The sequence below is a fragment of the Kogia breviceps genome, chromosome 11 (assembly GCF_026419965.1).
Source record: "Kogia breviceps isolate mKogBre1 chromosome 11, mKogBre1 haplotype 1, whole genome shotgun sequence".
Lineage (NCBI taxonomy): Eukaryota > Metazoa > Chordata > Mammalia > Artiodactyla > Physeteridae > Kogia > Kogia breviceps.
Genome location: NC_081320.1, coordinates 66,943,168 through 66,956,087, shown reverse-complemented (window position 1 = coordinate 66,956,087; position 12,920 = coordinate 66,943,168).

The following is a 12,920-nucleotide window of genomic DNA, read 5'->3' as shown; positions in this document are numbered from 1 at the left end:
GAGGAAAGACCAATCTGAGTAGAAATCATACTTTTTGTGCTTTTTACATTTTGTGTGATTCTCAGTAGAGGGAAAAAAAATGAGTAGAGGAAGCTTTCATTTCATATTATATATATATATATTTATTAGAACATTTCTCTTATTTTTGTTCTCTATAAAAAAATCTAGATCATTTTTATTCAGGGGCATTGAATGCAGTCCTAGGGTCTATGTGTTTTCTTTTCAACGATCATATGTGAAATGTATTTATTGGCTCTTCATTCTAAAAGAAAACCTGAAAATCAAAGTCAATATTTGCTAGAGTAAATATCTTCAATATGTCATATTTTTGTCATCTGTCATTATTAAGTTTACTATTCATAAAAATATCCTATTTGAAAATATTTGAAAATAATTTGTAAATTAGATTTTGTCCCTTCCCCAAATTTCTGAGTAGGCATCATCTTGCCAGAAAACAATTGTCAATTATGACTTAAGTGAGTCACTTTTAGCCAAATAATTTTAAAAGCAAAATTTTAAAAGTATAAAAAGCATTTTGCAAAAAACATTTCCTGTGGAAAAAACACACATGTGTATTTAGTATGGGTGTGAGCAAATTTTAAAATGTTAGATATGATATGGGGTGGGAGCTCCAAATTAAGACAGCCTTTGTCCATAATGGTTTTTGGATGAGCAATGACTCCAGTTTGGTCTCTACTAAGAATTTCTGTCTTGGTTCCCATGGAAGACTTAAGTTTCCATTTGTTGTACATGTATGTGTGTGTGTTAAAATACACACACACACACACACATATATATATATGACATAAAACTTGCCATTTTAACCATTCCATTTACTTTAAAAATAAATACAACAACATCAGGACTTCCCTGGCAGTCCAGTGGTTAAGACGCTGCACTTCCACTGCAAGGGGCGCAGGTTTGATCCCTGGTCAGGGAACTAAAACCCCACATGCCACATGGTGTGGCCAAAACAAGAAACACACACAAAAAAAACCCCCCACAAATAAACCCCATAAATAAATAAATAAATACAATATAGTATTTCTAGAGCCCATATCATTATTTTGGGCACTTGATTATTCCTACTCTGGATTGTTCCTTAATTGACTTGTGTGTATCTAGTCTTTTCTCTAAGATGGTAAGCTGAGTATTTAATTGGAACTCAGTAAATACTCACCAACTGAGTGAATGAATATGTGAGTACATGACAGAAATCTTTTTTTTTTTTTTTTTTTTTTTTTGTGGTACGCGGGCCTCTCACTGCTGTGGCCTCTCCCGTTGCAGAGCACAGGCTCCGGACGTGCAGGCTCAGCGGCCATGGCTCACGGGCCCAGCCGCTCCGCGGCATGTGGGATCTTCCCGGACCGGGGCACGAACCCGTGTCCCCTGCCTGCATCGGCAGGCGGACTCTCAACCACTGTGCCACCAGGGAAGCCCCTGTAGGTGGCTTTGATAAAGGCTCCCTTTGTCGTGAGGTTGGTGCCCTTCCTGGATGGAGAGGCCTGCCTCCACTGCCAGCCCTGAATGAGAAATGGTCCAAACAGCTGAGTACGCCATTGGGCTGTCTCTTTCCTCTGGAGAAAGGCCCTCTGCACCCCACTCTTCCTGCCTCACACCAACCCCAGGGAAGATTCTGGGAGGACTCTCACAGTTCCTCCAGAGCTCACACCATGGTTCCCTGGGGTTGGACCCCCTCGCCTAACCATGGCACTGCAAGGGCCAGTGCTGGAGGGTGAGAGATTTTCTTTTCATTTCGGTGCCAGCCAGCAAAATGGCTTTTAAGAGTCTGGCAGCCCCTGGGAGAAGGAGGTAGTTAACTCACCAACATGCCACGTTTGTGTACTTCCTGACCAAGTCTTTCTCATCTCCTATAGTCATTGGATGGCGACACCCCACACTCTGTAGGGTGGGTGTTACTGGCCCCGTTTCACATGGGAGGAGATTAGGGTTATGTGACAGAAGGTGACACAAACTAGTTGAGTTGTGCCATCTCTTGGCCTCTTGCCCACAGGTTTTTCCACCTCATGGGACCCACAGATACAAAAGTAGCCCCTTTCTCATCAAAGGCACCTGTAGCAAAGTCAGGGCTGGGATTGTAAAGGGAACTCACATATAGTTCCTGCGTAAGGAAGTTGACAATCCACTGGGTGAAACAGAACACACGTATACGAAAGGATAACTGACAATTATTACTCAGCAAATCACGTTAGATGTATGGTGTGTGTGTGACCGTCTGCCCTTGAGAGCTTACGTCCTAAATGATGCAAAGAAGGCCAGGGCGGAAAGAGGGTCTGAGCTGGGCATGACCTAGAGTACCGAGAGGGCTGCGTGGGGCTGGGAGGGGTCCAGCTTCAGGAAGCAGAGCAGTTTGAACTAGCCTTTGAATAACAGCCAAGTGGAAAGAAAATTCGAGGGCGTTCCAGGCCGGGAGAAGATGAACTTGTGTGGCTCCTTTCAGCAACCAGTGTGTGGGCGAAGGGGATGGCAGTGAGGCAGTGAGGAAAGGTAATGGAGACCAGGCTGTAGAGGGCCCCGGGGGGGCAGCTGTGATGGTTGACTGTCATCCTGTGGGCAGTGAGGGTTCTTGAAATTTCCCAGCAATGGTGTGGAGTAGGTGCAGCACTCAGAAGGTGATGCAGGCAGGGAGCCCAGGTAACTGCCCACAGTCACAGGGGGGAGTTGGTGAGCTGAGGGAAAGGAGAGGACAGATGGAGAAGTGAGTTTACCGCGAGAGATGAGGAGCAGGGCTCTGGGGTCAGATGGATCTGGATGGCGACACAGGGTGTGACCCTGGGCAAATTACTTTACTGCCCTGGACCTCAGAAACAGTACTCATAGATGTAAATAATAGCGGTACCTGCCTCCTGCTGGGAAGTTTATAAGGGATAAAAAGTGCTCAGGGGAACTTTGCTGGTGGCACAGTGGTTAAGAATCCACCTGTCAATGCAGGGGACACAGGCTCGAGCCCTGGTCGGGGAAAATCCCACATGCCTTAGAGCAACTAAGCCCGTGGGCCACAACTACTGAGCCTGTGTGCCACAACTTCTGAAGCCCACGTGCCTGGAGCCCACGCGCTGCAACAAGAGAAGCCACTGCAATGAGAAGCCCGCGCACTGCAACGAAGAGTAGCCCCCACTCGCCACAACTAGAGAAAGCCCGCACGCAGCAACGAAGACCCAACGCAGCCAAAAATAAGTAAATTAATTAAAAAGATAAAAATAAAAAGCGCTCAGGGCAGTGCCTGGCATATAGGAGCTATTACATCAACAACAACTACTACTGCTATTATTACTTTTATTAGTGTAGGGCAAAGGGGAAGGAGGAGTTAATGACAGGAGACTGTGGTCTAAGAACCTGAAAGTAGGACGGCTGTGGACCAAGACCGAGGGCAGCCTCCACATGCCCTGTGTGGAGGCCACTGGGGTCGGATGCTCCACGGGCTGGAACCCGGGGGCGGGGGTGGCGCCTGCCGGCCGAGTAGAAGCCCCTCCCTGCTGCTTGAACTCTCCTTTCTTCTCTCCTGTGTCCCAGCTGCCTCCAGCTTCTAGAAATCAGACTTCATTCTCAGAAGGAAGGTGTATGAGGCTTCTTGGCGCAGACTGGAGGGCATCTAATTCTACGCGGAAAGACTTTCCCCTTTCTTACTCTGTCTCGCACACAGAAGGGCAGGGGGGCAGGCAGTGAGGGAGGGGGTCGATGGAACCCGGAAACTCAGAGCCAAGGCAGCCCCTCGCCCCGCAGCACAGAGTTCAGAGGCAGCTGGAGCGCCAGGCGAGGGCTTTCCCTGTGAGGATCAGTTTCAGATACGAGGTTGATTTTATTTCCCCCCGTTGCAATTAACGGAGAAAAATATTTCAAAGCTGTATAATTAAAGGCCGGCGTTTTATTAGGGTTTAAAATAGTCGCTATGAAATTTGCTCCTGCCACTGGTAATTACAACGTACATCTTAGTATCCCCCTGCTTGCCAGCCCCGAGATAACAGTGCTGTGTGTGCTGCATTTGGCTCTGCAGAGAAGGTACAATCCTTATCTTATCTCCATCTGCACACAACAACCAGCCTCTCTTCCAATTCAACCCTAATCTTCTTAGTAAATAATACTGATATTTTTCACCATAACAAAATGGAGCTGGTGCCAGATTCTCACTGATAACACCTCTCGTTTACACACAGTTCTCTGTCAAAATCGGCCCGATTTTTCTTAATCTCTTTAACTTATCAAAAAAATACTTTTTACATTGGGCCATAGTAAGTTTTTTTCTACCAAATAATAATATTATAAATAAATCCCTTTGCCTACAGCTGACTCACTGAAAAGATCCCCGGCCTCCTCATTTTCTTCATGAATGGGAAATTGTGCTGCTCTTCAGTTTTCCTCTAACTTTGGGGTCCACACCGAGCGAATCGTTCCCAGGCAGGCCCTGAGCCATCTTCGTATCTCACAGGGGGTCAGCTTGGTCCAGGATGTGCAAGCTCGTTCTTTATTTTCATTGTCCTGGGTGGTAGGCTTCCCCCACCCCACCGCCTCCAACTCTGTCTGTCCAGGGAAAATGCAGTGATTTCAGACAAATCCTGGCAGGCTCTTTCCCAGCCTGCAGAAACCGCCCCCCCCCCCACACACACACACGGATAGGCCTTTGCTCAGAGCCCCATCTTGGCAGCAACTGGGACCCAACTGCCTTCTCCTATCACCTTTCAATGTGAGTCTCAGAATGTCATGCAACCAGGGAAGGCAAAACCGAGAAGTGTGCATCACACAGCAGGTATTTATTGAGCACTTACTGTTTGCGCATTCCAGGCTTAGGCTAGTAGGGATTCCAGAGATAAGAAAGCAGTTTTGGCCTACCAGGAACCCACCGCATATGCAGTAGGCTCTCTCTGGGCATGAGGAAAACTTCCAACTGGGAGGAGGATTAGGGTTTAAGAAATGTAAGATGTTATAGGAAAAATAGGATTGAGGGAAGGAGGTTGAGAATGAGCCCTTGGAAGCCTTGCCAATCTTTGTGTAATCACTAAGATAAAGCAGAAGGAAGGAGATAGTGACAAAGACACTATCAATAACATTTTACATAGTGCAGATTAGTAATAATTGGCACTGTATTGGGAGATCCCAATTTCCATTTCCAATTTCCTTGTTCACTAGAAACATTCTATGATTTCCCTCTCCTGCAGTTTCCATAATATGCTTGTAAATTTGCTTTGCTTTGTTGTAGATAATGCACACCTAAGAGGGGTTTTATTTTCTTTGTCTGTCCTCCTTCCAAATGCCCAATGCTTTCTCATTCTATAATGTCCCCATCATGGGCAGCTGCCTCCTATCTCTGGGGCCTTGATTCTCTGGGGTGGGGGTCTCCTCCCTCCCCCAAGACCCTGATGAATCCAGATGCTTAGACAGCAAAGACTGGGGATGCCCTGTGTTTAGGCATTTCTCAACCCCACGTGGTCTTAAATACCCAGGATTGTGGGATGTGGGCTCTGTCCATGGTACATGTCTTGCCGAAGCATGTGACACCAGCCTCTTGCCTGCAAGTGGAGGGAGTAAGGTTCTGATCTCTGTTTGCTCTCCTTATCTTCCTTTCTCTTTTCCTAGGCAGCATTGGAAAACCCTTCTGTTTTTTATTCTCATCATCCTACCTCACATGCCATTTTTATTCCTGATACCCAGTTGCCTCATCGTCTGGGAGGCAGGAGGATATAGTTATTAAGAATCAGAATCAGACAGAGCTGGGTTTGAGTCCTAGCTCTGCTACTTGCCTGCTGTGTGACTTTGGGCAAATTACTTAACCCTTCTGGGCCTTAGTTTCCTTATCTGTAAAATGGACTTAATAACAAACCTATCTCATAGGACCAATGTAAGGTGTTGAATGTTTTATAATCTGATTTTAAAATCTATATATGTACCTGGATCAATAAATGCTCAACAAAGACTCAAGAAATGATAGTTATGGTTAATAATAATATTAGTTGGAACCCAAAGAAGAGAGGTATCAGTGTTGGCTGGGTGTCATTGGTATCATTGTCTGGGAATCTATCCAGAGTCATAGAAGTTCAGGAGAGCTGCTCACAGAAGGCCAGGCAAGTTCTTTAAAGAGGTCTCTGAGCATTTTGGTTTGGAGACATCTTCAGAAACTCAGTATTTGCTGGACCCACCGACCTCTTGGGAACATGAAGGGCACAGACAGTACAATGAACAACTTTGTGCCCTGATTAATAATAAAGACTCCAAAAATGTGCAGAATTCATTTTTCAAAGTGAAATTCTTCCTGATCATTTTGAAGGCCAATTTAATCCAAACTATGTCTACGAAACTCTCCAAATCGCAGGGTTGCTGTTTACACGGGCATAGTGAGCAATTTTTATACGAAAACAACTAGAGATGGATCTTGGTGCCAGACCTTCCCCCTTCTCTATCTTTGTCGGGCAGTCATCCTTTAGTGCAGCCACCCTGTTGCTTCCACTTCTGTAGCCTCTCCAGCTGCTTCTCTGAGATTCCCTCCTCTTCCTAGGTACGCCCATGTAGTTGAAGCAGAGGATAATCCAGTGTGTCAGTCACTCCCTAGCAGTTGTGTTTGGACTTGTATTAAGTGTTTACTGTGCACCAGGCACTATGCACAGTATGGACTCTTTATGTATGAAACTCATTTAATCTTTCAACAACGCTTTTAGGCAGGTACCCTCTGGGCCCCCTACCATCACCAAGCTTGTCCCCTCCAACTTGACTCAACCCTCCACCAGTACCCTGGAGCTTTCTCCATCTTAGAAGGCCCTGCCAGGTCCCAAGAACTGGGGAAAAGACTTTTAGACCTTTCCCTCACGGCCTCTCCCTCCTTGATCTCCAGTCACTGCAGCATTGTTATTTCATCGGAAGGTGTGTATTGTGCTTTTTTCAGCAAGATTCTGAGGGCTTTTAAGGCATAGGTCACACCACAGAATCATAAACATCTAGGGCTAGAAGTTGTGTTAGACATCTTTTCATCCAACACCTCATTTTATAGATGAGGAAACAAAAGTCTGTAGAGACAAAATATGTTTCTTTTGTATTTCCCTTGACTTCCTGAAGTGGTGGGTACATAGTAAATGCTCAATAAAAGCAAGGCCATCTGTTTGGATCCAGCATTGTGCCAGCATTTACTATGAAATCTTCAGTACAAGCCTGTCTAGCACTTGTTTTAATTGACTGTGTTCACAATATACACAACATACAGGTATCCCGCTTTAAGAAGATCTAATAGACTAACTTTCCAAACCAGATAAACTAACATGAATTATTCATTCTAAAAGGCAGGGTTCCTTTAAATAGCTACTATATTTATGACCAGGTTGGATTTTAACACTGAATTTAAACTGAAGTTTTCAGCCACATGTCAACTGCAGAGACTAAGGCCCTCTTGTGCTTTGCTTGCTTTGCAAACGGAATGGATCTCTGAAGCAGCCCATAGTCCAACAGATTATCCCCTGAGCCTGAACCTTGGTTAATGAGTCATCAGCAAACCCAGGCTGGCTGGATGAATGGGTAGATGTGGGTATGGAGATCAGGCAGCTCTAGGAAGCCAGATCTCCAGGTAAAAAGTGGGAGGTGGGAGATGGCCAAGTCAGCACCATGCCCCACTCAGCTGGGGTGCAGTCGTGCTCCTCCATCACCGGCTTTCTCAAGAGTGTACCACAGTCAAGGCCAAATGCTATCCACTGCCTTCCTTTCCTTGCCGTTGGTCATCCAAGTGTCCTCTTCCCTCCATAGTCCCTCTCTCTTTCTCTCCCCTCTCCCTCTCCCTGTCTGTGTGAATATGTATGGCAGAAGGGAAACAGCCAAGTAACAGTGTTAAAAATAGATTTTCTATTATCTGGGTGGTTCTTTAATGTTTGTATGAAAAGGACCCTGGCCCTTTAAGAAGTCAGGAAGTAAACACTGGAAGCTCTTACAACAAGGATAGAGGAATTCTGAGAAGATTAAATAGAAGTAAACTGCTGACACACGGACATTAACTGCTTCCATGAAGTCCCTGCCCTTCTCAATTATCCACCCTGGAAGACAGCCTGTTCTATTGGGCCCAGGTTACCATAAATAGACCCCACTGTTGACTTTATTGCTGGAGCCCATGAGGTAAGCATGAGGCCTGAGGAATAAATCTGCCTTCAGAGGCCTCCCTACCCTTACCAGGGACTTCAAATGACCCGGCATCCTTTAGGATCTGAAACAGAGAAGTTCCTATGTGAAATCCCCCTTCGTCGCTCACCCCCCCTTGCCCTCTGCTCACCTCCCCACTCTGTGAGCCTTTCAACACCTCAAGTTTAGTCCATACTTGAGTGTTTTGCACTCACTGCCATGTTGTTCCATGAATATTCCCTGCTGTTTCACTTGATTATATTTTCTTTACTCAATTATATCATAAGTCTAATAATAATAATAATAATAGCAAACATTTAGTAGGTGTGACTCTTATGGGCCAGACACTGTGCTTAACACTTGACATATATAATCTCATTTAATCCTCAAATGACCCCTGATGGTAAGAATTTTATTCCCATTTTACAGATGGCAACACTGAGGCTCAGAGAAGGTAAATACTGTCTGAGCACTACACGTTCATCCCTCTACAGGACATGGTCTCCGCCGGTGCCAGGTGTAAATTCTTCCCTTCCCTCCCTGTCAAGGCTCCACACATCACACTTACTTGGCAAATGCCACCAACCAGCATCTCCCCCATTCAGGGGACTTGGAGCTCAGGTTCACGAATGTTGAGATGTGTCTTTTCATGGACGTGTTGAGGAACGCAGAGTCCCTGTATTCCTCTGCCCTGCTCCTCCTCATGCGCTGTCTGGCTGCACTTCCAGTATGGTGAGGATTGTAAGGTGGTGAGACAGTGGCCCAGACATCTGGAAAGCAGGATCTGCTTGCACCCAAGAAGCCCTTTCCAGAATGTGAGGCTGAAAAGTGGCTGGAGTTGTTGGTATTTGCTCTGCGGCAGCTGTGGTAGGCCCAGATTGGGAATGCTGGTTAGGGTGTAGGAGGCTTTCAAAGTCAAGGGCAGAACCTCCCTGCCAAGTATGGACCCGCCCTGCATGTGGCAGCCTTGATTGGACCCTCGTTTATTATCGTAATGAGAATCCCTTTTTTACTGTGTTTTTTCTAGCCCTCATGTGGCTGAACTGTTATTTTTCTCACTTGACTTTTTTTTGCCTATGAAATGTTTTGGATAAATATGCAGCTGAAATGGCTTGTTACTGACTGTGTACATTTTTAGTTGAATGAAAAGTAAAAAACATACAGCATTTCACATATAAAATATTCTGTTAATGTTATATAATTTGGCTGCGGAGTATCATTTTGCTTTTATGAAAGGGTTTCATGTACCCTCAGGAATAGCAGATGGCTATAACACGCAGTAATTATTGGTTACTAAATATCACTTATATCATACTGATCTATTCATACAAGTATAACCATGTTAAGTGTACAATTTTTTTAAAGACAAAAGGTAATGTGAGTGCTTGAAACTATGGTGGCACTTAAGTAAACTGGAGGAACTGTCTAAGGTGTAAGCAACTCTAGGAGCCCTGTTGGGCAGCCGAGCCCCACCCCCCATCGCTCATTGCCCTCTGCTCTGGGTTTTCACAGGGAGCTGGGCTCTGCCAGCACACACAGCTGGTCAGGGCAGGAATGTGAGGAGGGATGTTGTGTGGAGGTCAGCACTTGAGCAGATGTTCTGAATTCTCGGCTCAGAAGCTGATGTTTAAGACCAGCCATGATTGCCATTTTCAGCATAATTTCTATTTGGCTGTGAGTCAGTGAGGATTCAGAGACCCCAGGATGGAAGCTGAGTTGGTCCAACAATGAAGCTCTCTACAGGCTATGAATCCCACACGAGGCCTCTGCTTGATGCAAAGGCCAAGGATGATTTCCATTCCCCAAACAACTCCCCCGGAAGCTCACAGACCTTCGAGGTCCCCTGCCCTTCCCTTTTGCTCTGTTCCCAGAGAATGAAGACCCAATCCAGGTAGCTCAAGTAACTGCCATATTGGGGAAGCCAAACTGCTGTATACAGCAAGTGCCTAATCAATGGTGGCTGTCTCACTGGCACAGAGAAGGCACTTCAAAGCTGAATCAATGTGGTTTCAGGTTGCCTGCTTGGTTAGGATTAGCAAAGCCTAGGGTGGCAAGTAGATTTCATCTCTTGGACCAATTCTGATCAATCAGTTGGGGCTTCTTGAAGCACCTTCCTGAAGAATCTGAAGAGTCCCCATTTGAGAAAAGGGGTGCTGTAATCACCTAGTGATGTCTGCCATGGACATGGGCATGAGGGAGGAGCAAGAGTTTGGTGTATATTTGATAATCCGGCTTGCTCTAGATTGAATGTTTCTCCCCAAACTTCATATGCTGAGACCTAATCCCCGTTGTTATGGTATTTGGAGGTGGGGCCTTTGGGAGGTGATTAGGTCGTGAGGGTGGAGCCCTCATGAATGGGATTAGTGCCCTTATAAAAGAGACCCCAGAATGATCTCTTGCCCCTTCAGCCATGTGAGGACACAGAGAAAAGACAGCCACCTTTGAACCAGGAAGCCCTCAGAAGACATCTTCTGGTAGCACCTTGATCTTGGACTTTCTAGACTCCAGAACTGTAAGAAATAAATTCATATTGTTTAGAAGCCACCCAGTCTATAGTATTTTATTATATCACCCCAAACACAGCTCTGCTTGTACTTGTCCTTAGATCTCATCTCATTGTCACCTCCTCAAGAGGTGCCCTAACTTCTCAGCAACATAGCATAGGGCTTGAGAACACAGGCCCACCATCAGGATCTGAATTCTGACCCTGCTACTTACTAGCTTTGTGATCTTGAGCAAATCTTTTAACTTCTTTATCCTGCCGTTTCCTCATCTGTAAAATGGGACCAATAGTAGCACCCACCTCAGAGGATGATTGTGAGTATTAAAGAAGCTGAGACATTGATATCACGTACGACAGTGTCAGACCCAGAGTTAAGTCCTCTGGAAGACTTTGCTAGCCATTATTATTATTTCCAGGCTAGCTCCTGTGCCACCACCTAATCGTCCTCATCCAGTTGTAGTTTACCTTTGCAGTGTGGTATTTGGTTAATGTCTGCTTCTCCCACTACTGTCTGTCCAAGAAATGGGAATGGGTGATTTCCAGGACTGGGTGACACATTCTGCAGGGGAGAAAGAACTGACGGCTCTGGGGACACCTGAGCTCTCCTCCAGATGATTTTCTCCTGCAGCTTATGGTTGTGCCACATTGTTGCAGGAGAAAGAGAGAGATGGTGGGGGAAGGCATAGGAGAAGTCAAAAAGGAGAGGTGAGAGAAAAAACTAGGCGCAAAGAGGCGGGAAAGTGGGAAATAGAGGGAGAACACCTTTTAAAAGGTGGGAAATAGGAAAAATGAGAAAGTTAAATAAGCAAGTGAGAAGAGGAGGGGGAAAGGAATGGAAAAAAGGGCCAAATGCTGAAGGAGCTGAACATTTTGAGGGATGGGGGTGTCAGTCAGGGAACAAGGCCACTGGAAGCCTCAGGCTGTCTGAGGATCCCCTGGGCCCTGGAGCAGATTCTCTGTTGCGGGGCAGGGCTGGGGGAACTGCTCCAAGGCTAACAGCGTGGCCTCTGGCCTCAGCTGCCTGAGTGTAAATCCTGGCCCTCCCCCCTTATACATACTGCCCGTAGGCAAGCCACTTATCTGAGCTCTGATTTCCTCATCTGTAAAACTGTGATAGAAAGTACCTGTTTCACAGCATCATTGTACAGTCTGCCCTCCGTATCCACGGGTCCAACCAACCACAGACCATGTACTATGGTTACAATCTGGGTTGCTTGAATCCGTGTGTGTGGAAACCGGATACAGAGGATCGGCTGACTATGGAACTTCAGCATCTGCAGATTTTGGTATCCATGGCGGATCCTGGGACCAATTCCCTGTGGATACAGAGGGTACTACAGATTCCCTATAGTACTAAAATAACTCATGTAAAATGTTTCAGGTTGTTGGCACACAGTAAGCTCTCAATGAATGCTAACAATAAGGATTGTTATTAGAAAATGCCCAGTGGACCTCAGGATCTCTAATGCATCCTCCCTGTGCTGTGGTTTTATCGAGTGCTCAAAGCTCAGGAGTACTAAGCTTGCAGCACCAGAGGTTAACTTGCTTCAGCACCCTTTTACTGAGGATTCCCGTTTCAAGCTCTGTGCTGGGCCCTGGGGATAGAGAAAAGGCCCCAGAAGTCACTTTGGGCTCTAGATAGGAACTGAAGCCCATTCTTAGGACAACCTCCTGATAATGTGCGACTTTCTCGCTCCCCGCGCAAGTCTCCGTCACCAGAGTGGTGGGAGATGCAGCCAGAAGCTGTGAACTGAGCCAGATAGAGGGAAGCCCAGGAGAAGTGGAAATAGGTGCACAATTCCAGTGCCCAGATTCTGGCTCCAGCTCTTCTGCAACCACTGTGGGACCTTGAGTCTGGCGACTTCTCTGAGACCCCGTTTTGCACATTTTTAAGTCGTGGAAAGAATGTCTGCAGTAACCTATTTGTAGGATTACAAGAAAGTGGGATCCACTCAAATGCCCAAAGTTTTTATTTTATTTTTTCAGCTTTATTGAGGTATAACTGATGAATAAAATTGTAAGATATTTAAACTGTACAATGAAATGATTTGATATACATTTGGATTCCCCCGCCTTGAGTTAATTAACACATCCATCACCCCACATATTTACCTTTTTTTTTAAGTTCTAAAGTTAAGTTCTACCCTCTTTGCAAATTTCAATTATACAATACAGTGTTAGAAACTGTAGTCACCAGGTTTTTATCATGATAATTATTTGTGCACAAAAAGATGATAAAGTTTCAAGCCAGGATAGAAAATCCTTCTGGAGGGCTTTTTCTTTTTTTAAAAAATAAAAATTAAAAAATGCT